Below are 22,935 nucleotides of genomic sequence, written 5' to 3'. Positions count from 1 at the left end.
CCAAGTTCCGGTCAAACCTTCCCCATCTCTTTCATCGTGCAGTATTACTAATGTCTTTTGAGGTTATGACGGACATCATGGCAAGATCCAAACTTCCTTACATTTCGAGGGTACAAACCTAAAACGGCGTTCGCAGGCCGGCCGCTAGTTAGTACACCGGACCGAACCTATTGGTAACTTCCTAGCAGGCTTCCAGATCAGCTAGTTTATAATCTTCCAGACAGTGACTGAAAAATTATACACTAGCTTCTCGTCCTTTATCTAAACCTTGGTTTTCCATAAATGTGCTAAGGCTGTTCAAGAAAAGAATATTGGATATCGTAATTGGCTTGTTTCCAATTCTTCAGTTTCATTTTCTGCCTACACCAAAGCTCGCAAAAGTTGTAAAGTGGTTATTAATCAGTTCAAACTAGATTTTGAACAGGCTAAGAGTAGAAAACTTGCTTCTTGCCCTAATGGTAGCCGAGCATTTTGGTCTCTTGCCAAAGCTATTGACCGCAACTTTTGCCCATCTCTGCTCCCACCCCTGACAAAACCAAATGGTTCTATTGTCACTTCAGCCAAGGATAAAGCTAACCTGCTAGCATCCCATTTTTCTTCCAACTCACATATTAATGATCTTCATAAAACACTTCCCACTATTCCCAACATGCTCCATTCAATGTCTCCTGTGGTGTTCTGTCAAAAGGATGTGAGAAAGATTTTCACGAATCTTGATGCTAAGAAAGCTCCAGGTCCTGATGGTATTTCTCCATTTTTTTCTCAAACCTGTGCTCCTGAACTTACTCCTGTTCTTTGCTGCCTTTTTTCACTTTCTTATTCCAAAGGTGTTTTTCTTCTGCATGGAAATTTGCTCATATCCAGCAAGTTCCTAAAAAGGGTGACAAATCCCCCCCATCCAATTATCATCCCATTGCAGTTACTTCTACTCCTTCTAAAGTAATGGAGAAATCAGTTAACCGCCAACTCTTAAACTACCTAGAATCCTTCCCTCTGATCAACGATCGCCAGTATGGATTCTGTCAGTGTCAATGCACTGGTAATCTCCGCCTCAGTGCTCTGACACAGTGCAAATGATCCAACATATTCTACTTAACTGCCCTAACTTTACACGAGAACGTCAGATTACCTTTAAAGGAACAGACACATTTTCATTAAGAACAATATTGTCAGATAAATCTAATATATCCAAAGTCTTCCAGTTTCTGAAACGCATAAACTACTATAATTTGATATAAAAATCATAACAAAAGACATCATTGAATAAGCCATAAATCATAAGTTTGACACATTATAGCCATAGAAGCTGGTGATATTCTGGCTTATGTTACCCATTTATGGACAAATTCAATGGAAAAGTTTGGTGAAACACAAGCAGTTGCTCTTGACATCTCAAAGGTTTTTGATTGTGTTTGGCATAAAGGTCTTCTAAACAAGCTTCCATCCTATGGTTTGCCAACTGATTTTTGTAATTGGTTATGCAGTTTTCTCTCTGATCGATCACTGAGGGTGATTGTAGATGGCTCTCTTGTCTTCTAACTTCTCCACTAATGCTGGTGTCCCCCCCCCCCCAAGGTTCAATTCTTGCCCTCACTCTTTTCCTCTTGTATATTAATGACCTTCCATGTACCAGAAATCCTATCCATAGTTTTGCCGATGATAGCACATTGCATTCCACTTTCATTTCAATCAGCTTCAACTTCTCGAATATTCACTACCAATTCCTTTAATGCCGATCTCCAGGTAATTCTCCAGTGGGGCAAAGACAACTTAGCTGATTTCAACCCTTGTAAAACTCAGTCCTGTCTTATATCTTGCAAAAAGAATTCTTCAGCTCCTATGCTTATCTTTGTGACACTCCGATTTCTAGGCAAGATGATATATCTCTTTTGGGAATTACCCCGACTTCTAATCTCTCTTGGCACAAGCACATTGCAAATATTGCTTCCTCTGCATCTAAAAAACTTGGTTTTCTCTTTCGCTCTTGGCATTACTTTTCTTCCAAACAGCTGTTCACTCTGTACAAATTGCAAATCCGCCCTACCATGGAATGTGGAATATTGTTCCCACATCTGGGTCGGTGCCCCCAAAACCTCCCTCGGGCTTCTAGATTCCATTCAGAAGAGGGCAGTTGGGTTAATTAATGACTCATCTCTAACAGAGTCTCTCCACTAGCTGTCTCGTAGACTTACTGTTTCTGCTGCATGCCTTTTCCACAGATACTTCCATCGGCACTGTTCTTCTGAATTGGCTTCTATAATTCCTGCTCTCTTTCAAAACAGTTCAAACACCTGCCACCAACATCCATTTACTGTCCAGCTTCAAACTTGCAGAACCAACTTTTCATCTTCCTTGTTTATTCATTCAACTGCCATTTCCTGGAACAACCTTCCTTCATATGTATTTCCTGAAAATTTCTGTCTACAGAAGTTCAAGTCTAATGTCAGCAAATATCTTCTTTCGTCTTCTCAATCTCTAACCCAAGTACGGTACTAAGTACTGTAGTTTCTAATACCTCTTGTGTTTGGGGGTTTTCATTAAAAACACACACACACACACACACACACACACACACACACACTGACTTAATTTATGCGAGGCTTACGTTTCAGAATGTCTTGTGTAATGTAAATCACCAAAAAATACAGTGATAGGCCTATGAGAGTAAATCTCCCATCTAACTAAATTAACCCTACTGGTATATACCATTAGTTTTCTTTGGTTGAAAGATTGGCCACTCTAAAGAAAATGAGCAACCAAAGAGATTAATTCATCTTTGATTTACTTTTTTTTTTTTTTTCACCTTAAGAAAATTTATGATCACTTTAATCAACATATATAGTACAACATAAACAACAATTGAGAGAGAGAGAGAGAGAGAGAGAGAGAGAGGAAGTGATTTGGGTGGAGGGCGACCTTAGGCAGGTTGATGAGAGGTATTGTCAAGGTCAGATTCCGTTCCCTCGGATTCAGACCATATATGTTGGGGTGTTACGCTAACCCAGGAGATGGAGGGTTCCCTTGGGAGCTTGAAAAAGGAATCCTGAGTTAACTTTGCACATTGCCTCTTCTCATGCAACAACTCATAGTAGCAACCAAGTTCTAGTGTAACTTTACATTGCAATTTAGAGCTTCATTCAAGGTTAGGGTCTTCATCAGTTGACAGGTTTAGTCTATCTATAAGATTTAATGCTTTCAAGAATCCTTTCACTGTCAGGCTCCGTTCTTCTTTAATCTCTGGGCTTTCACTCACTACTGCCTACTCCTCTTGAATGCAGTGCTGCTCTAGTGCAAATAGATCTTCGTTTGCCAATTCTTGATAATGCAAATCAAAAAATCATAGACATAATTTGTCTCCACTTCAGTGAACCCTATATTTTTAGCAAGTTTCACACGTTTGTCTTTAGTTTGTGCATAGTCTTCATCAGTATCAGAACCATTGAAGGATCTTGCGTATACAGTAATCATGAACAAAACACTCATACTGCCTTATAACTACAAGACAAACTAGTCAGTGGCACGACAAAACAGAGGCCAGACCAAATCCAAATAAACACCTTTCCAACCAGATAAGAACCACACTGGAATGGCTAGCACTCTCATGGAGTTAAAACAGCAATTTTTACACATTATACTTATACATCAAAGTTAAATAGCTCACCTGAATTGGGAGCTGAGTAGGGAGCCAAAAATACTTCTTTTGTATGGCTATATACCAGTTAATTAAAATTTGCACTCGTTTACATCTGAACTTCAATTAGAGAATGACTATATGCAATCAAATTATCCTTTTGCATTTGGATGTAGAACCATGTAATCTAGGTCGAACATCTACTGCCAACTTGAGCCGCCTCCGTAGCCAGGTGGGAAGGAGCAGCAGTGCGTAGCACACTCTTCTTGATTAGACCGGGGTTCAAGCGCATCACCACCAAATACGGAGGATGCGGAAAGGTCAGGGAATGACCACCGCATATTTCCGGAGCAATATGGCCTTAGTTGCTAATGCTCCTAAAAACCAAATAACAAACAAACAAAACAACAATACTGCCAACTTAACACAGACCACCACAATACCAACACAGTTCCCTTACCATTAAACTCCTTGACACAACAGCATCATAACTGTACTAACTTCATTCACAAATGACCATACAAAGTTAACTCTTCACTTACATGGTAACTTCCTAAAAACAACCAGACAGCTGTGTTATAATAGTCAGTGTTTCAAGAGCTTCAAGTAACCACAAATAGTATGTCTATACTTAAGACATACAAAGGAAAATTATATGGTCTTCTCTAGTTTTGCAGATAAGGTGTATAAAAGACCTAAAATACTTTTCGATAAACTCACTAGAGTTAAGTTAGTGTCATTTTGGTTTTCATCTTGTTCTGGAAAAGGTATGGGTTTACTTTTTCTAACTGATCTTTTAAAGCTCAGTTTCTTGTTGAACAGGCTGGAATTAGGTTATTGTATATAGGCTTAAAGATAGACATAAACTGGTAGTTTTGTTAATGGTTATGATTTGGTTTGAAGAGAAAGTGAGTGAACATATTTCGGTTGCCTCGATTATAGGTAAACCAATAGAACTGGGAAATACTGAAATGATCTAATTTCAGCCTGTTCAACAAGGAACAGGTCTTCAAAAGATCAGTTAGAAAAAGTTAACTCATACCTTTTTCAGAACAAGATGAAAACCAAAACGACACTAACTTAACTCTAGTGATTTCTATCCAAAAATCTTTTAGGTCTTTTAAACACCTTATCTGCAAAATTAGAAAAAACTATATAATTTTCCTTTAACTCCACCAAACGAGGTAATTCTTCCTCCAGGTAAACATCAGTCGGGACTTATAATTCCTGTCTTAGATCTACGTACAAGTTACATTTAAAAACTAAGTGTTCTGTTGTTTCTGGGATGCCACACACATACAAAGCAGTGAGGCAGCCAGCCCCAAAGCAAACAGCTTGGAGTCCAGATTGTCATGCCCTGAAAGTAGAAATGATAAATTTTAAGCCCGGACACAACCAGGATGCCTTTTGCTTAGGTGACTCTGATACGTTTGGGAAAAAATTCAAATATAGCTCTACCTAAATCAGCAGCTGTCCAAGAAGACTGCCAACTATTTATAAGTTCTCTCCTAATTCTTTCATCATCTTCCTACAGGCATATCAAAATCTATAGCATCTAACTTTGCAGGAATAGCCTTCCTATGAAAATACTGTAAATAATGATAAATGACCTCATGCTGAATAGGAAGCCTTCCATTCAGTACCTGTAGAGCTTACTGTAAACACAGTTCTGCAGTTCCTAGTTATAACTAGAATAAAAAAAGTGCTGATAGAGAGCTCTATCCTTGAAATCATCATCATCCATTTTCAATCCACTGCAGGATGAAGGCCTCTCCAGCAACTTTCCAGTTCCTTCTGTTTTGAGCACTGGACATCCATTTACTACCCACAAACTCATGAATTTCATCTATCCATCTCCGCCTTTGTCTTCCAGGTTTTCTTCTAGCTCCTCTTGGATACCATTCTGTTATTTTCTTAGTCCATCTGTCATCATGTCTTCGAGCTATGTGTCCTGCCCAAGACCATTTTAGTTCTTTAGTTTTGATAAGAATGTCCTTTACTTGAGTTTGTTGCCTAATCCATGTGTTTCTCTTCTTATCTAACAGTCTTATTCCCAATATGATTCGTTCCATTCTTCGCTGTGTGGTTCTCAGCTTCTCTTCCATTCTTTTGGTGAGTGCCCAAGTTTCACTTCCATAAGTCATGGTGGGGAGTATACATTGGTCCATTATTTTACGTTTCAGACAAACTGGGATATTGCTCTTCAGTATGTGACTATATTTCCTGAATGCTATCCATCCAAAATTTATTCTTCTCTTGACTTCCAGCCATTTATCATTATTACAGCTAATAACTTGTCCCAGATAAGTATATGACTCCACCTTTTCAATTACTGCTCCTTCAATCATTATTTCCCTTTCTGTGGCATTCTTGTTCATCATTACTTTTGTTTTAGCCATATTCATCTTTAGTCCAAAATCCTTACTAGCTGTGCATAACTGATTAAGATTTTCCTCTAATTCTTTGGGATCATGGCTTATGACCACAATGTCATCTGCAAATCGTAAATGGTTTAGGTACTCTCCGTTCACATTGACTCCTTTCTGCGACCAGTCTAATCTTCTGAAAGCTTCCTCAAGGGCAGCAGTAAACAGCTTCGGAGATATTGTGTCTCCTTGTCGAACTCCTTTCTCAATTTTAAATTTACTACTGTCTGTGTCTAGTCTAATAAAGGAGGTAGCACTCTCGTATATTTTCTTCAAAATCATAATATATGGGCTATCAATGCCTTGTCTTTCCAGTGCCCGAAACATTGCCTTATGCTATATGGAGTCAAATGCCTTTTCATAATCCACAAATGCCAGGCATAATGGTGTTTTATATTCATTTGCTTTCTCCATTAGCTGTGATATTACATGAAGGTGATCCATAGTTGAGAATCCTGTCCTAAAGCCAGCTTGCTCTTTCGGTTGATTCTCATCCAGTATTCTTTCTAATCTGTTAGTAATGACCCTTGTGAACAACTTGTAGATGTGGGATAACAAGCTAATTGGTCTATAATTTCCAATTTCTGATTTATCTCCTTTCTTATGCAGCAAAACTATGATTGCATTATTCCACTGCTTAGGCGTCACACCTTTTCTAATGCACTTTGTGAAGAGCCTTGCCAGTTTTTGTGTTATGCCTCTTCCTCCCAATTTTAACAACTCTACAGTAACTTCATCTTCCCCCGGGGCTTTCTGATTCTTCATTTTCTTCAATGCATGTTCTACCTCATCAGGAAGAATATTGGGTATGTCGTATGTGTTGCTACTTTGCAATCCATCTTCCCCACTGCTGGCATCATTCCCCTGCTCCTTGTATAATTCTCTATAGTAGTCTTCTGCTATTTGAATTATGCCTTCTCTGCTGTTTATAAGTACACCATCGCTATTCTTCAGTTTCAGTATCATTTGTTTTTCTGTATTACTGCTCATGGCTGCTGATTTAAATCCTTTGTTTTCCCTTAATGCTTGTTCTACTTTTCTTGTGTTAAATCTTCTTATGTCCTCTCTGAGTCTCTTTCTAATGGCTTTGCATAACTCAGTATACTCAATTTTCTCCCTGTCAGTGTTTTTCTTGCTTTTCATTTGTCGTCTTCGGTTCATCATGACAAGTGTTTCTTGACTAATTTTTTCTTCTTTGGATTTCTTTTTCCCTATAGGTTTCTTGGGCTTTATCACTTTCAAAAAGTTGTAATATTCCTCGTCGATATCTTGGTCCTCAGCAGTCTGCAGAAGCTCATATTTGTTCTTAAGTTCCAGTACAAACTGCTTTTTCTCCTCTTCTGTTATCTCAAAGACCTTTGTATTATTTACTCGAGTCAGTTTTTTCCTTTCCTTTCCTACATCTATATCAAGTGTACATCTTACCATTCTGTGATCACTTCCAACATTTACCTTATTCAGGACGGTGACATCATTCACAATATATCTTCTGTTAGTGAGGATGAAGTCGATTTCATTAGTAGTTAATCCATTTGGACTCTTCCATGTCCACTTTCTGTTCACCCTTTTCTTGAAAAAAGTGTTCATTACTGACAGTCCTTGAGATTCTGCAAATTCCACAAGTCGTTCACCTCTTTCATTTCTTTCACCAATTCCAAAATTTCCTATAGTTCCCCTTTCTGTGCTGTTTTGTCTTTTTCCAACCTTAGCATTGAAGTCTCCCATAATAATAGTGTAGTGGGTTTTCTGCTCATCTAGAAGACTCTCAATTTCAGTGTACATTTCTTCAACCTCTTCATCATGGCTCGATGTTGGTGCATAAATCATTATAATCTTTAGCTTGTATCTCTTAGAAATCTTGAGTATTAGTCTTGACACTCTTGGTGATGTACTTTTGAATTCCAAAATGTTGTTTTTAAAATCTTTATGGACCAGAAACCCAATTCCACCTTCACTCCTTTCACTGTTTCCATTGGTGTACAGCAGATTTCCACTTGATAAACTTATAAGTGATTCATTTCTTCTTCTTGTTTCAGCCAAACCGATGATATTCCAATTCACATTTTCTAATTCCTTTTCCAGCTCTAATATCCTGTCTTCACCGATGAGTGTTCTTGCGTTATAACAGGCCAAGTTCAGTTTCCGTGCATGGCAGCCTGGTCGTACCCAGAGATTCTTAGCACCCTCTGCTTCCACTCTAATCCTCTCGCTGCCGTAAGAGGGAGAGTGAAAGCTGCTGGGGACTGAGGGCCATTTGTTTCGTTGTACTTTCATATTGCTGGAGGGGTTGGTCTTTTCCTCTTCATGCTGACCAGGCATCTTGAAGAGAACCACTCTACACGTTCGTTGCCACCTAAGTGACGTAACAGGGCTTACCATCGAGAAGGTGTGCATGAGTGGATTTTAGGGAGGCAGGCCAACCGGACTTCTCCTAAATCTTCTGTAATAGAGAGATATTGGATCCATCAGTGTTTTAGGCTGAGTGTCTGATAACACACAGGATACCTGTTCCCCTCTAAGCCCCATCCTTGAAATAACTAGAGATTAAGCGATAAATGGGCTTTAAGAGTATACTAGGATCAGTAAGATTTTTTAACCGAGTTATTATTTATCCAGAAACCCCAAGTGCCAGCAGCATAGCAAATAATGGGTAAGACGACACATTTGTAATACAACTTTAGAGTGACAGGTTTTATAACCCATACATTCATGGAGATTCTGATGATCTTTCCAATCAATACTTCAATTTTTTGAACAAAATACATACCGGCCATGAGCAATGAAACTGAACTGATCATCCGTGATATTACCAAGTTACTGATAATTCCTGAATAATTTAATGGTTTTGTTATTCAATTTTAAGGTAGGAGCTTATTTAAATTTCCCTTAAAGCATCTGCTTTGTTTTATCAATTGAAATTTTTAACTTATGAACAACACACCAGTTGTTCAAATCCTGTAGAACATTGTTTGCACATTGTTCTAATTGAGGCCGTGATTCTTCAAAAATTAAAACCTCCAAGCCGTCAGCATATGCTACCTTGATAACATTTTCATGTTCCCTCAGGAGCCACCCATCAAGGACCATGATCCATGAAGGCAGCCCCTTGTGACATTCCTCTTAACAGAACAAGTACCAGAGTAAACCAAGAGAGCTCTATCCTTGAAATAACTAGAGATTTAGCAATAAGTGGGCTTTAAGAGTATACCAGGATCAGTAAATGTTGGAAATCTTCCACCTCATAAAAACCGTAAATACAAGGGCATTAAATAAGAAATTAATGAAATTAACAGCAGATAGACAAAACGGAGACAATTTACACACTTCTGTGCAAGTAGTTGGTGACTTTCTTCCACTAAATGATTAGTATAATTTAAACTTTAATAATTTGTATGTGTATTTTAAATTTGTGTTTATTTCTTTATTTGATATCAAAACATATATAGATTTATTATTGTATTTTTATTTTGTTATTTTTGTTTTATTATTATTTTATTTTATTATTTTTTTTTTTTCATTGTTTTTTAAGTCCATTTTTATATTTTTATCACTCTGAAAAATTAGAATAAGGTTACATACACACAATGTAAATGTGAGAATAGGGCAAGTGGAAGATAGGCCATGTGGTTAGGGCAAGTGGGACATAGAGCATATCCTTTTAGGGCTTGAGCTATTAGATCATATGGTTTAGGGCAAGGTAATGCTGTATTTGCTGGTGCAAAACAGTACTGGGTGGATGGCTTGTGGCATTATTAAGAATAAGTAAAGATGTTGAATGGAATTCCTTCTGCCTTGCGATACACTTCCAGTTCTGCTCGTAACTGAGATCCAAGGTAACTCCTGAAAATAGCAGCAGTCATCTCCACCCTGTAGGGTTTGAGTACTAGTACGTGAGCATGTACGACCTGTTGCAACCTTTAAGGGCATGAGGGTTTTGATAGTGGTAAAAGCACACAGGTTTCAGTTTACGACCCTCCATGTTATCACCAAACAGAAGCGTTAGCCAATCTTTTGCTGCCTTAAGTGCAGTCTTTTACAGAAATGGAAATATAAGTGTGATCGGGCATATTTTTTTTTTTTTTTTTTTTTTTTTCTCCTCCCCCAAGTATAAACCTGTACTTGGAAGGGTTATAAACTGGAAAAAGGTGCCAGAACAATATTTAAAAGATTTAATGTCATTTTTCTCTACAAGTAATTATTTTGCAGTGATGTTATTGAACTGTTCATGACTTTGGGGCTAGAACACAGACTGGATGAATTGCTAGATTTGTCAAAGCTAAGTTTAAAGGTGGTGGTAGCTTTACATCATGAAAACATTTACCCCTCTAACCTGGTCTTGCTTGTTGTTCATGTGAAAGAATGCAATGAAAATATGTAAGTTCTTTTAAAAGTATTGACTGTAATAAATATTTGTGGAATATCTGTACTGACCTGAAATTCCTTGGGATGCAGCTCAAGTATATGAAATATTTCTGCTTTTTATGCGAGTGGGATAATTAAGCAAAAGATAGGCATTATGTAATTCAGGAATGACTTGTTAGACAGAACTTGAAATCGTGGTGGAAAAATTTGTTGCAGCATCCTTTCATAAACAGTTTTTTTTGCTTCCTCTCCATATTAAATCAGATATAATGAAATTTTGAATAAGCATGAATAAAAATAAATACCAAGAATATAGTGAAGTGAAAATTAGAGGATATTTCATCCACCCATTAATTAAAAAACTTGTGCATGGGTTCGGTTAGTGTTCATACCTTATGAAATGGGCTACAGTATGACTCAAGATATTTGCTTCCCCCTTCATTAGATCTGGGTGCTATTAATGATGAATATTGCAAAAGGTTTCATCAATGTATATCTGATGTTGGAACCTCCACCACGGGAGGTAAAATTGAAAAATATTTTGACAAACTGTTGTACACTGATCTGAGAAACTTCATCAGTTATAAAAATTGAACAAAATTATTTTGTATTTAATTTATTACATTAGTTATAATTTTATTCATATTTAAATGTGTGTCGTTTCCTTTTGGTTGTAAATGGTTAGTGATACAAAATTTCTCTCCAAAGTGGAGATAATTTTTCATTTTGTTCACTATATTTGCCTTTGAGAAATGTTAGTGAGCATGTTATGAGGCACAAGTTACTTGTATTTTTGATTTTTTTTTTTTCTCCTCTTAAAATACATCCAGGGTATTTAATTATTATTAAATTATTTATATACAGTTATATTTATTTATATTAAATTGAAGTGGTTCGCTTCTGGATTACATCTATAAAAATAGTTATACACATACTCCAGAATAAAACAATGCCAGGTAATAAAAAGCAAGAATTATGTTAAAATAAAAAAAGTGCAATTCATATTGTACGTCATGTACAGCCCATTTCAATTTTAAAGTGCACCAATTTCAATCTTTGTTATGAAAACAGACTTCCATTGTGGATTTCCTGAAAAAAAGGAAATGAAAGATTTATATAGGAATAAATTTGCCATAACTAATGAAGTGCTCACACTTCGTGACATCTTAATAAATCGCTACAGGTTTGTTAAATTTATTTTGATATCTTTTAATTTCATTAATTTTTAAATAGCAACAATTGATCAACTTGTGCTTTTTTGCACACTATAGAGTAATCTTCCATTTTATGAACTTTTCTGAATTTCAACTTCATGAGATCACCTTGTAAAAGTAAAATGAATTAGAGTTAAATACTTTCAACATTGTGTTGTTTAATGTGTACTGTACAAATATATATTCTGTACCATAGAGCAGCCCCGCAGGCCTCACTTTGGAAATATCATGAAAAATGTTTTCCATATTTGTTTGAATTTAAATTACTGTATTTCCTCGATTCTAAGATGCACCTTAATTTCAGTACCATCAACAGAAAAAAAAAAGCTTTGATTCTAAGAAAAAAATAGAATTTAATTTACTAACAACAATAGTGTTTATCAGTAGGTATGTTATTCATCACTTCCTTCTGAGCCGTCGATATCAGTCTACTTCACATTCAGGGTCAGATTCTTCTGAGCCATCCAGAACATTGGTGATGCAACATTTTTTAAATTAGTGCTTGACTATTCTTTCTGGGATCAGCTTCCAAGCTGTTGATACCCATTCTGCCAATTTTGATGACTGCGATTTCTTAATTTTTCCGGAAGGTTGTCGGTCAACAGCCAGGATTCATATTCCTTTCTCAAATAATCCTTAAATGGTTTGTTGACTGAAACGTCGAGTGGCTAGTCATGCCACTAGGAATCTCAACCTAGTCACCACGTTTTTGCACAATTTTATTTTTGACCCATTCGGACAAATGTCCACAATGTATCAAGTACTAGCATGCTAGGTGGGTTACGAAGACTTCTGGGACATCTATTCCACACAACATTTAGCCAGCTTTCCATAAGCTCTGCCGACATCCATGCATTTTTTTGTGCACACGCAATAACATCTTTGGAGAAAATTTCATTTTCAGTATGGTTTTTCAATTTAAAATTAAATATGGTGGCAACTTTCGACCATCAGCAGTGATGCATGGCATCACAGTGATATGCTGCTTTTCATAGCCCTTGCTTATAATCTTTATTTCTTTAGCACCTTTAGTGTTGATGGTGTAATTTCGAGGCATATCGAAGAAGACTGGGGTTTCATCAGCATTTCCAATTTGACTAAACTCGTAGTTTCTTTTTTTCCTTAATTTCATCACCTGTTGCTGAAAGTTAATCAGCTTCTGCTGAAAGGGCGTCTCCGTAGCCAGGTGGGCAGGAGCGACAGTGCTTAGCACACACTTCTTGATTAGACCAGCGTTCGAGCCCGTGACCACCAAATACGGAGGATGTGGAAAGGTCAGGAAATGACCACTGCATATCGCCGGAGCAATATGGCCTTAGTTGCTAATGCTCCTAAAAACCAAATAACAACAACATTCTGCTGAAAGTCTGCAGGAATTTTTTGACAGATAGATGTTTGGCGGCTTAACGATAATCCACTACGATGCAGGAGTCTGTCACACCAGCCGCGACTGCCATTAAAAATTATTTTCTCTATTCTGAGGGACTTGGCAGTTTCTCTGGCTTTCAATTGCATGGCTTGTCGATTTATGGTAATCCTTTTGCACGTGTCTCTGTTACAAAACGTATCACATCTTCATTGACTTGTGGAAATCTTTCTTTCTTAGACACCATAAAGCACTTGGGTTGTTGCTTTGCACAAAAATATGGAATTGCAATAATTTCTCCAATAACGAACATTTACTTCACTAATGTCAAAATGTCGACCCGCAGTTCTATTTCCATGTTCTTTTGCATACACAATAACATTTTCATTTCAATGTGGCTTCGTAGTGCAATCTTTTTGACATTTTAATGTGCAATAAGGGATCAAAATGAACGAAATACAGTAACTCCCCTTCTTACGTACTTTTGAAGATACAAACAAAACTTCCTAGTTTTTGCTGAGTGAGCTCCACTATAATGAAATAACGGTGGCTTCACATTTCGAAAGTGCGTGAAATCACCCACGCCACTTTATTCTCTAATGGAATTGGAGAATGTGATAACGGTCAAACTTGGAGGTGAGGTTTCAGTGTAAAAACAAACCGCAAATGTAAGATGCCATAGATTCTGAGATGCACCCCATTTTTAGAGAAGTTTATAGGGGGGGAAGTGCATCTTAGAATTGAAGAAATACAGTAAATAGATCATCAGCCATTTTCACAACACTTCAGAATGAAGGCCTCTTTCCAGTTGCTTCTGTTTTGTGCAATGGCCATCCATTTACTACCCACAAACTCTTGAATTTCATCTGTCATCTACGTTGTTGGCTTCCAGGTTTTCTTTTAGCTCCTCTTGGGTACCATTCTGTTATTTTCTTATCCCTCTCCTCTGTCATGGCTTCGAGCTGTGTGTCCTGTCCAAGTCCATTTCAGTTCTTTAGTTTTGATAAGAATGTCCTTTACTTGTGTTTGCTGCCTTATCCATGTGTTTCTCTTCTAACCCAATAGTCTGATTAGTAATATAATTCATTCCATTCTTTGCTGTTTAGTTTTCAGCTTCTCTTTCAGTCTTTTGGCAAGTGCTTAAGTTTCACTTCCATAATTGCTGTCTGACTGTTTGGTCAGACAAGACTTCTCCTTAACAAAATGGTTTTGGGAACGAGAGTAGCCTTTTGCAGGTGAAGTTTTTATAGCTCTCATAATGAAGCTCTCACAAAACCCATACCAAAGTCTGCTCCTGGACGTATGCTTCATGTGTTTAAGTCGGTATTGTTATTGCAAATATTGGACTGAACAAAATATAAAAATAATAAAGATGCTTTATTTCTCGTGCGCAATTAGGCTAGCTGAAAGCAGTATCGAGATGAGATGCTATCGCTTCTTTTTTCATCTTAAGCAAAGTTGGGTGTCTTTTCAACACTACTTTCATAGCCATTTATTCTTCCTTTGCTGACACATCTGCCTGATTTGTTTAATTGCATACTTCCCTGTCACACTGGCATGGTTCACTTTGACCAATTAACACCTTCCCCCCCCCCCCTCCAAACTTGGGGTTACTTAAACATATAAATATACAGAGAACTATCAGTTCACTTTGGTCTCCAATACAGCTCTACATTCACTACACTCTGCTAATTTCACTGACTGCGGTCTGATCCTACAGTAAGTTGTCAAAATTGACTTTATTCTTTCATCTTAAGTTTACTTCAATGTTTAAATTTCAAACTCGGCATTTTGCCTTCATTTCAAACTTTCACTCATTTTTCCTTTGGCAGGATTTATCGGTTGTATTTTAGCATAATTCTGCATTTTACTTTTATTTATTTTTGAATTTATATTCTTTTTATTCCTTTTTCATCTGTCTGGTCGGCTATGATGTATATGTTTCATGCGTATACATTATAACAGAAACAGAGACCTTGCTTATTTCTGTGGTTCCTTCGGTTTTGGCTGCTGATCCCTTGAAGACAGTTAACTTAGGACCTACAGCATAGTATTATTTTATTACTTTCATGTTATCTTTATGTTAATCTTAATTTTATTTATTTTCAGGTAATCTGCTTGTACTTTGCAGGTGTTAATTTATTTCATTGTAATTACACTTGACTGGTCAGCAACCCTACTCAGTACACTGATAAAGTACATTTGTCCATATTTCATTATGGCTGCTCCGTATTTCTGCTGTAACTAGTAATGCCCTGGATCCATAACCCTATTTAATAAATTAATAATTTTGTTTGTTCTTATTTAGACATTCAGTTTTATCACTACATCCTATTATTTATATTATATATATGGGTTGTAATTTTCCCATTACATTAATATACTAGAAGCTAGTTTGTAATTTAAAAAAAAAAAAAAAAAATCTGGATTATGACTTCTAAAATTTTGCAGGTATGTGTATTTACAGTGTGTATTTACAGTGTGTATTATTTAAAAATAGTACAGCAAGTATATTACTATTATTATTAGAATAGGGAACATCTGCCATGTGTTTTTACATTACTTTACTTTTAAATGTGGGATCTTCTATTATAACTTTACAGTATAGCAATTTGTATATATGTTTAATTATTTAGGATATGTATTAATTTATTTATTTCCTTTTTTACAGTGCCGTGGAAAATGTATAGAAGCATGTTAACTTCCCAAAATTGGCTGACTGATGTGGTCTGCTCTGTCATGAGTACACTACTTTAAGTGTACATTTAACTCTGCAAATGAGTCCAGATTGCACTTATTTAAAATTTTTATATTGTAGTGTTTTCATTTGATTGTGTTTTCCCTGAAATGCCAGTCAAGGTAAAAAGTGTATTGCTTCAAAAGTGAACTTTCCCTAAAAACATTTTGAAGTAACCCTAAAACTTTTGTATATCTAATATTGTGTTTGTCATCTAATAATTTCACTGCCATTGGTTTGTAATTTAATAGAATACCTTAAAATATAATGGGGCATGTAAATGTTATTGCATTGCCATGTGTTATGGACATGATGGTTCATGCGTGGTGCTAACAGATGGCTCTGGTGGTTGCTTATAAGAGTTTTAAGAGATGTAATCTGTTAAATCTTAATGTGAATAGTAAATTAATAACAATAAATGTTTACTACTGTGTCTTTGAAGTTCTGTCTAAAATCAGTTCTTGATATATGACTGCCGATAATGTATTATACCAGCAACCCTATGGGAGATCATTTACAGATGTCATATTCTTCAATATTCTACCAAGATTTGCAGTTTGTCGCGTTTCCTCTTTCACTAAATGAGATACTGTTTCCACCACAAGTTATGTTCTGTACAATTCTAATATTACTAAATATACTCTGTTATTCACTTTATGCATTTCTGCATTTTAAAATAGTTACAGATTAGTTTTGTTACTAATTTGCTGCATATTTTAAAAATTATGTTTGTATTGAATATTTTTAGATGTGGATTATGTTCCATATAAATTTGTTTTCAACAGGTTACAATTCCTTGATCCTTTTGTGCTTGTTTCACTTTTGGGATAATCTGGATATTAGACATTTTACCTTACTACTGTGTATTTATCATGACATAAAAATGCTTTGAATAAATAATTAGTAAGGTATTTTAACACATTTATCTCCCTTAATTGAGCCATAGCTGTAATAATATCAATAAGAAATGTTTAGTGCTAGATTTTAATGTGATTTGATTTGTCATCTATTAATCTACTTCTTAATTTCTTCCTGTAGCTACATATTTTTGGTGAATCATATTTATCTTTACTTGTACGTAGTATAGTTTTGAAGATGTATATCTGCCTAATTTATCTTTCTTTATAATACCCATCAAAAATGGAAATCACATTTAAATTATTAGAATATGGCATTGGAGTGCAAGTTTAATTTACAGATATTTTAAATGTCTTTAAAACTCTGGCACCACAAAATAATTGGGTCCAAATATTTACTTTTTTTTTTTACACTTTGTGAAAATTTCTGTATAGAATAGGGTCCAAGTATTTTTCCTCCTACTCTTTTAATATATAAAACTTTGAATTAAATTTTTTTTTTCTACATTTCAAAAAGTGGGGATCATATGTGTGAGTATCTTACCATCTGTTTTGTGGGAGATATACTGCTAATGTTATACAGCCAGCATACTTAAGGTGGCCATATATACTAAATAAAAAAAAATATACATATTTCTCCTTTCTTGGTGTTTTATTTCTCTACTATGATATTTAGAGTACCATGTATTCATAAGCTTTAAAAGAACATTTGTCGCCAATACTTTTTTGTTGATTGGCATAACAAAATAATCAAATCTTAAGATGTTTGTCAAAAGTAATTATTAAAACTATTTAAAATTGTCTTATTGCCCACTTATTAGGGAAAGTAAATATCTAATATTATTGTTTTAATTAAAAAAATTGAATAAATACATGAAATGTATTTATTGATAAACAATCAATTCCTAAAAACTAATTTCAATGTTTATTTAGAATTAATGCCAACAGACACCGTAAGTGTTCTGAAATTTAACAATTGATACCACAGTTATTTGAGTGTGATGTTTGTGTGTTTATATGTGTATTCTTTATATCTGATACTTGAATATGATATTGATTTCAGCATACTCAAAACAAGTAGATTTATCTTAGATATTTCTGTTGTTCTTTTGTGTGTTTGTTTGTGTTCAGTGATATTTCTTTGTTCATTTTACTAACTCTAAGTACAATTTCTAGTATACTACTACTAACTGATTTTTAGATTCTAATAAGTTCTCTTAGTATGAATTTCTATTAATGAATCTTAAGTTTTCTGGATCCATTTATAGGATAATTAACAAAACGTGAAAAATTTTGGATATGCATGTATTGAAAAAATAAGCAAGATATACTTATTTCCATATTCCAATTTTAAGACTTGGCTTTGAATTCATTTCATCTTATTTTTTCAAGTTGTGACTTAGGAAAATAATGTGAATAAGGTATTTGGTGGCTCAAAAAACCATGCAACATGAACCTAATTTTTAATATAATACTCTCAGAAATCTTCAGTAAAAAATCTGTATATTAAAATTTTTCTATAAATGTAGATTTAAATTTAAAAAATTAATGGAAAACCACTAGAATACTACCATCCTTTCAAATCAAAATTGGTCCCTTATTCGGTAACATTTATAGTTTTATCTGGACAAAATTGCTGATGCTCAAAGATTAAGTGTTTGTCCTTTTCTAATAACTATTGTTCTAGAAGATTTGTATAATGTCTTCCTGTTGTCATATTTTGACTGAGTTGTATAATATTAGAACATGTTATTTCTGTTTGGTGTCAATCATATGCTGAGCTTTAATCAGTGACAATATTTTTAAATGTTAACTGTTTTAGAAACTTTTTTTTTTTATTTACAAAGGAAGATAAATGGTTTGGCTCAACTTTAGGGTTGTAAACAAGGATTAAAAAATGTAACTGTTATGCTGAACTTAAAATTCTTCTATCTTTCAATCACTATTACAACATTCTTTAAAATATTTATAGTTTGAGCAAAGTGAGTGTAAGTTGCAGACTGAAAATTGTACAGATTAATTTTCTTTCAGCTGCTACTCACTGATATTGTCATGTTAGCAAACTTTACATTTTATCTGTAATTTTTTTTTATTGCTGTTAAGGCATAATTTCAAAAATTTAATGTTTATAATACCGGTAAATACCCACTTGAAAGAGCATGCATAAATATGGAGAAAAATAATGGAACTGTGTATGTAATTAATCTAAGAATGGTCGTATCTTAAGCTTGTGGTTTTTAATGGAATGCAGTAGTATTTAATAAAATACTTTCAGAAAACATTTTTTTTTAAATTCTCTATTGTTTATATTCACAAATCATTTTAGATTTTATACATTATACAGTTAAATTCTTAAGATGTCTGAAAATTGTTTTATAGGTTTATTTAAAACAAATTGCACATGTAATATCAGAGCAAGTATTAGTTGCTATGTATCCTCTCATAATACTCCAAGCTAAGACAAAACAAGTTACTTAAATCAAAATTCATACGATTGTGTTCATATTCATATCCCAGTATCTCAGTGTACTTTTCTTTTACCTACTCATGAATTTTGATTTAAATTTTTTTTTTTTTTTTTCTTTTATGTAATAATATCCATATCATTACAAGAATTTTGATCATAGAGAGACTTTCTGTACAGGTATGTGGCACTAATGCTTGGGCTTATGTTTGACTTATAGACATACCATTAACCAAATACTCTTCTGCCTGATTACTAATATCTTTTTAAATTTTCTATAATACAGTAACCTTCATACAATGGTAGTTTGATTCCTATAAAATCTTAATGCAAAACTGCTATACAGGACTAAGAACCAGTACAAAAAGAGGTTACCTTCCAAAAGCTAACAGAAATACACCATTTTTTTATAACTATCAGAAACTTAATTTTTATAGTAGTAATAACTTAATATTTTAACTTTGTTTTTATAATAGTATTAGTAATGGCTGCATGGTGCAAGAAATCCTGTGGCTTATGCTGCACCAGCAAAAAAAAAAAAAAAAAAAACCCAAACAAAACAATGATTAAATAAATAATAATAATTAATAAAAAAAAAAGGAAATTAAACCTATCATCCTATGTGCTTCCCTGGCCCAAAGGTACTATCCAGATGACCTTTGAATTTCCCAAACTGTCAGCCTCTACCACCCATGTAGGCAACTTATTCCAGTAATTTATAACTTGCTGGTTAAAATAAAACTTCCTGCAGTCCAATCTAAACATTTCCCCGTAACTTTAATTTATGTCCCCTAGTTCTAGCATCATTTATAATCTTGAAAATTTCGTCCTCATTCATTTTACTGATGCCTCTCAGAGCCTTAAACACCTCAATGAAATCTCCTCTAAGGTGTTTAGTTACCAAACTCTGCAACCCACATATTCGAAGTCTTTCTTCATAAGGACGCCCTTTTGCCGATCTCACCAGGCGACTGACCCGTCTTTGCACCCTTTCAAGAAGCTTGATATCTTTCTTTAGGTGTGGTCTCCATACTTGAACACAGTATTCCAAGTGTGGTCTAACAAAAGCCTTATATAATGGTATTATCACGTCCCTATCTCTACTTGCAAGAGTAGTAGTAACTTAAAATGGTAATAACTGAACAAACATCTTACCTTACAAACTGATACTTAATGTCAGATAATGTACATTCATGTAATTTTCTTCCTCTTCATTGCTGCTTAAGCACAATCTGTTCTGCAGCATCTAGATTTAGTGTACCTTCTGCTCTCTTTAAAAGTCGTGAACTGCATGTGTCAGTCACAATTTTTTATGGTCTCAAACAAGTACAAGTTCAATAGCACAGAGCCCAGGGATCTCCCAACAAAATACAGTGCATCCCCGCTTTAAAGATATAAAACACAAATTTAACTTTATTACCTTACCAATTAACAAAGTTAAATGATACATGAAAATTGGAGGATTATTTTCCAGTTAGCAAAATAAAAATAAATTTACGCTTATGTATATAACTTAATACGTACTATAATATGTACATACTAATTTATTTCTGTTCACTGACTTTTTTTTTTTTATTTGGTTGTAAAATTTAAAACTAAAAATGATAAGCAATTAATAAAAAACATGACATGCACAAGTTGTAACAAACACGACATACACAAGTGAGATACGGAGTAATGATTTTCTGAAAATTTGTTTTTTATGTGATTGAATATTACTTGGAAGGGGGGGAAACACATTTCACCATAATAATGTTGAAAACCCACAGAATTCCAGCTATTGGTACTATAGCAAATGGAAGAAGATGGAGTTTACTATGTGTTTATAATTGATTATACTAACAGATTATTAGCCGGGTGGGGCAACCCAAAGGTCGTGGGTTAAAATCCCACCTCTGGCTTGGATCAAAGTACTGCAAAAACCTTGGGAGGTGCATTATGGCCACAGAAGCCGATGCGCCAACAACAAAAAAAAAAACAAAAAAACTAACAGATTAAAAGACCAATAAACCAGAAACTACAAACTTTTTGTTGTTTTATGGTAGTGACCTCCAGAAATGTGCTTTAGAAAAATATCATGAAGGTGGGTAAAGTGCCTGCCTGGCAACCCAAAGGTCGTGGGTTCAAATCCCACCTCTGGCTTGGATCAAAGTACTGCAAAAACCTTGGGAGGTGCATTATGGCCACAGAAGCCGATGCGCCAACAACAAAAAAAAAAAAACAAAAAAAACTAACAGATTAAAAGACCAATAAACCAGAAACTACAAACTTTTTATTGTTTTATGGTAGTGACCTCCAGAAATGTGCTTTAGAAAAATATCATGAAGGTAATAACGATTAGCAAGGGATTCACAAAAAGGAATGGAAATGTTGAAAATTATATCTTAAATAATAGTAGGGTTTCCCAGCACAAAAGCTCAAAAATACACGTAGTGTTATGCAAGATTTCCCACAATTCTCAAACCGTGTTAGAGTGAAACCTTTATATACAGTAAGTACCATGTTGTGTGAGGATTGCTGCAATTTATCAATCATGTTAGAACAAAACAGTTGTAGAAGTACTGTGGTTTATGGAGATTACCTGTACTGTGAAGTGTAGCAGTAATTTAAACTAATGAAAAGTTACATGGGCATATAGAACTTTAGACAGGTTTGTTAGATGTGATTATATTCTTTCCAGTTTCTCACAGGTACAATTTGGCCTTAGTTGCCCTTGTGCCAGAAAACCCCCATTAAAATCAACCAGCCAAACCAGTTTTGCAGTTCTGAATGCACTTTGGATAATATTTCAAAATTTTTGCTTCCATGTGGGCAGGTGGTCAAACATTTGAGCACCTGCCATCATGGTAGCAGTGTACTCATTTAGTAAAATCCCATCATTAGAGACTAGCTATAGTTGATATAGTATTAAAAAAATATCTGTGATCATAAATACTCAAAGCTGATGAATGCCATCCCAGTGTTAATTGCCAACAATACAAAAAACTCTTGTATCTCTTAATTTAGCTTGTGAGTGATGGAGAGGAGATGGACTATTACAGAAAAAAAAATATATAGGACTATGGCATATCAATGAAATGTATTATGGCTCTTTTTGCTGAAATGGCTATATGCAAGTTCAGTACACTTGAGTAATATAAAGGCTAACAAGGAATTGAGAAAATTTGAACCATTTCGTTTAAAAATGGTAAGCTGGATTTTTGTTCAAATTCTTAAAAATGGGACTAATTTCAGTGAACGCTGGAAACATTCTCACTTTGTCCCACAGTAATACATGTTGAAAGTGGCTTCTGACAAATTCTGGTTGGTAAAAAAAGGAATCCTTGATTATCTTTACATTGGGCTTATGACCATATAGTATTTGCCATATAGTGCAAGAGGTGCCTCCGTAGCCAGGTGGGCAGGAGCAGCAGTGCGTAGCACATGCTTCTTGATTAGACTGGGGTTCGAGCCCATGAGCCACCAAATACAGAGGATGCGGAAAGGTCAGGGAATGACCACTGCATATCCCCTGAGCAATATGGCCTTAGTTGCTAATGCTCCAAACAACATATAGTGCAAGGAAGCCACTAGCCCAAAAAAATATAAACTGCTATATATTTCCCTCCTCGTGTTAGATAACTATCCAGCTGAACTTTGAATTTCCCTAAGCTGTCAATCTGAACTCAGAAGTAACAAACTGGCCAAAATAAAACTTACTGCAATCCAGTTAAAATGAATATATTTTTGCCCTAGTTCTGGAATCTTGCAATTTTGTCTGTATTTGATTCACAATTCTCTCGTAGAACCTTACAGCCCTCAATCAGATCCCCTCTTAAGTTGTATGGGTGCCCTTTTGCAGATCTTGTCAAAGGGGTTGTCTTTGTTCCCTTTCACGA

General features: G+C 35.0%; 1 protein-coding gene across 6 annotated transcripts in view; it reads left to right on the top strand.

The window, feature by feature from the left end:
- The window catches only part of Rap1 (RAS oncogene family member Rap1), a 138,350-nt gene extending 121,386 nt beyond the window's left edge, over window positions 1–16,964 (top strand). For 5 of the 6 annotated variants that reach the window (XM_090369676.1, XM_090369672.1, XM_090369673.1 and 2 more), the window contains one exon: window positions 15,671–16,964. The gene's annotated coding sequence lies outside the window, so the exon portion shown is untranslated. The remainder of the gene's footprint in view (window positions 1–15,670) is intronic. The other variant, XM_090369677.1, reaches the window with a different exon arrangement.
- Window positions 16,965–22,935: the final 5,971 nt, after the last annotated feature.

The sequence above is a fragment of the Mastigoproctus giganteus genome, chromosome 3 (assembly GCF_048544385.1).
Source record: "Mastigoproctus giganteus isolate SK-2022 chromosome 3, ASM4854438v1, whole genome shotgun sequence".
Lineage (NCBI taxonomy): Eukaryota > Metazoa > Arthropoda > Arachnida > Uropygi > Thelyphonidae > Mastigoproctus > Mastigoproctus giganteus.
Note: the sequence above shows the minus strand (reverse complement) of the source record. Positions and strands in the feature narration are given on the sequence as shown.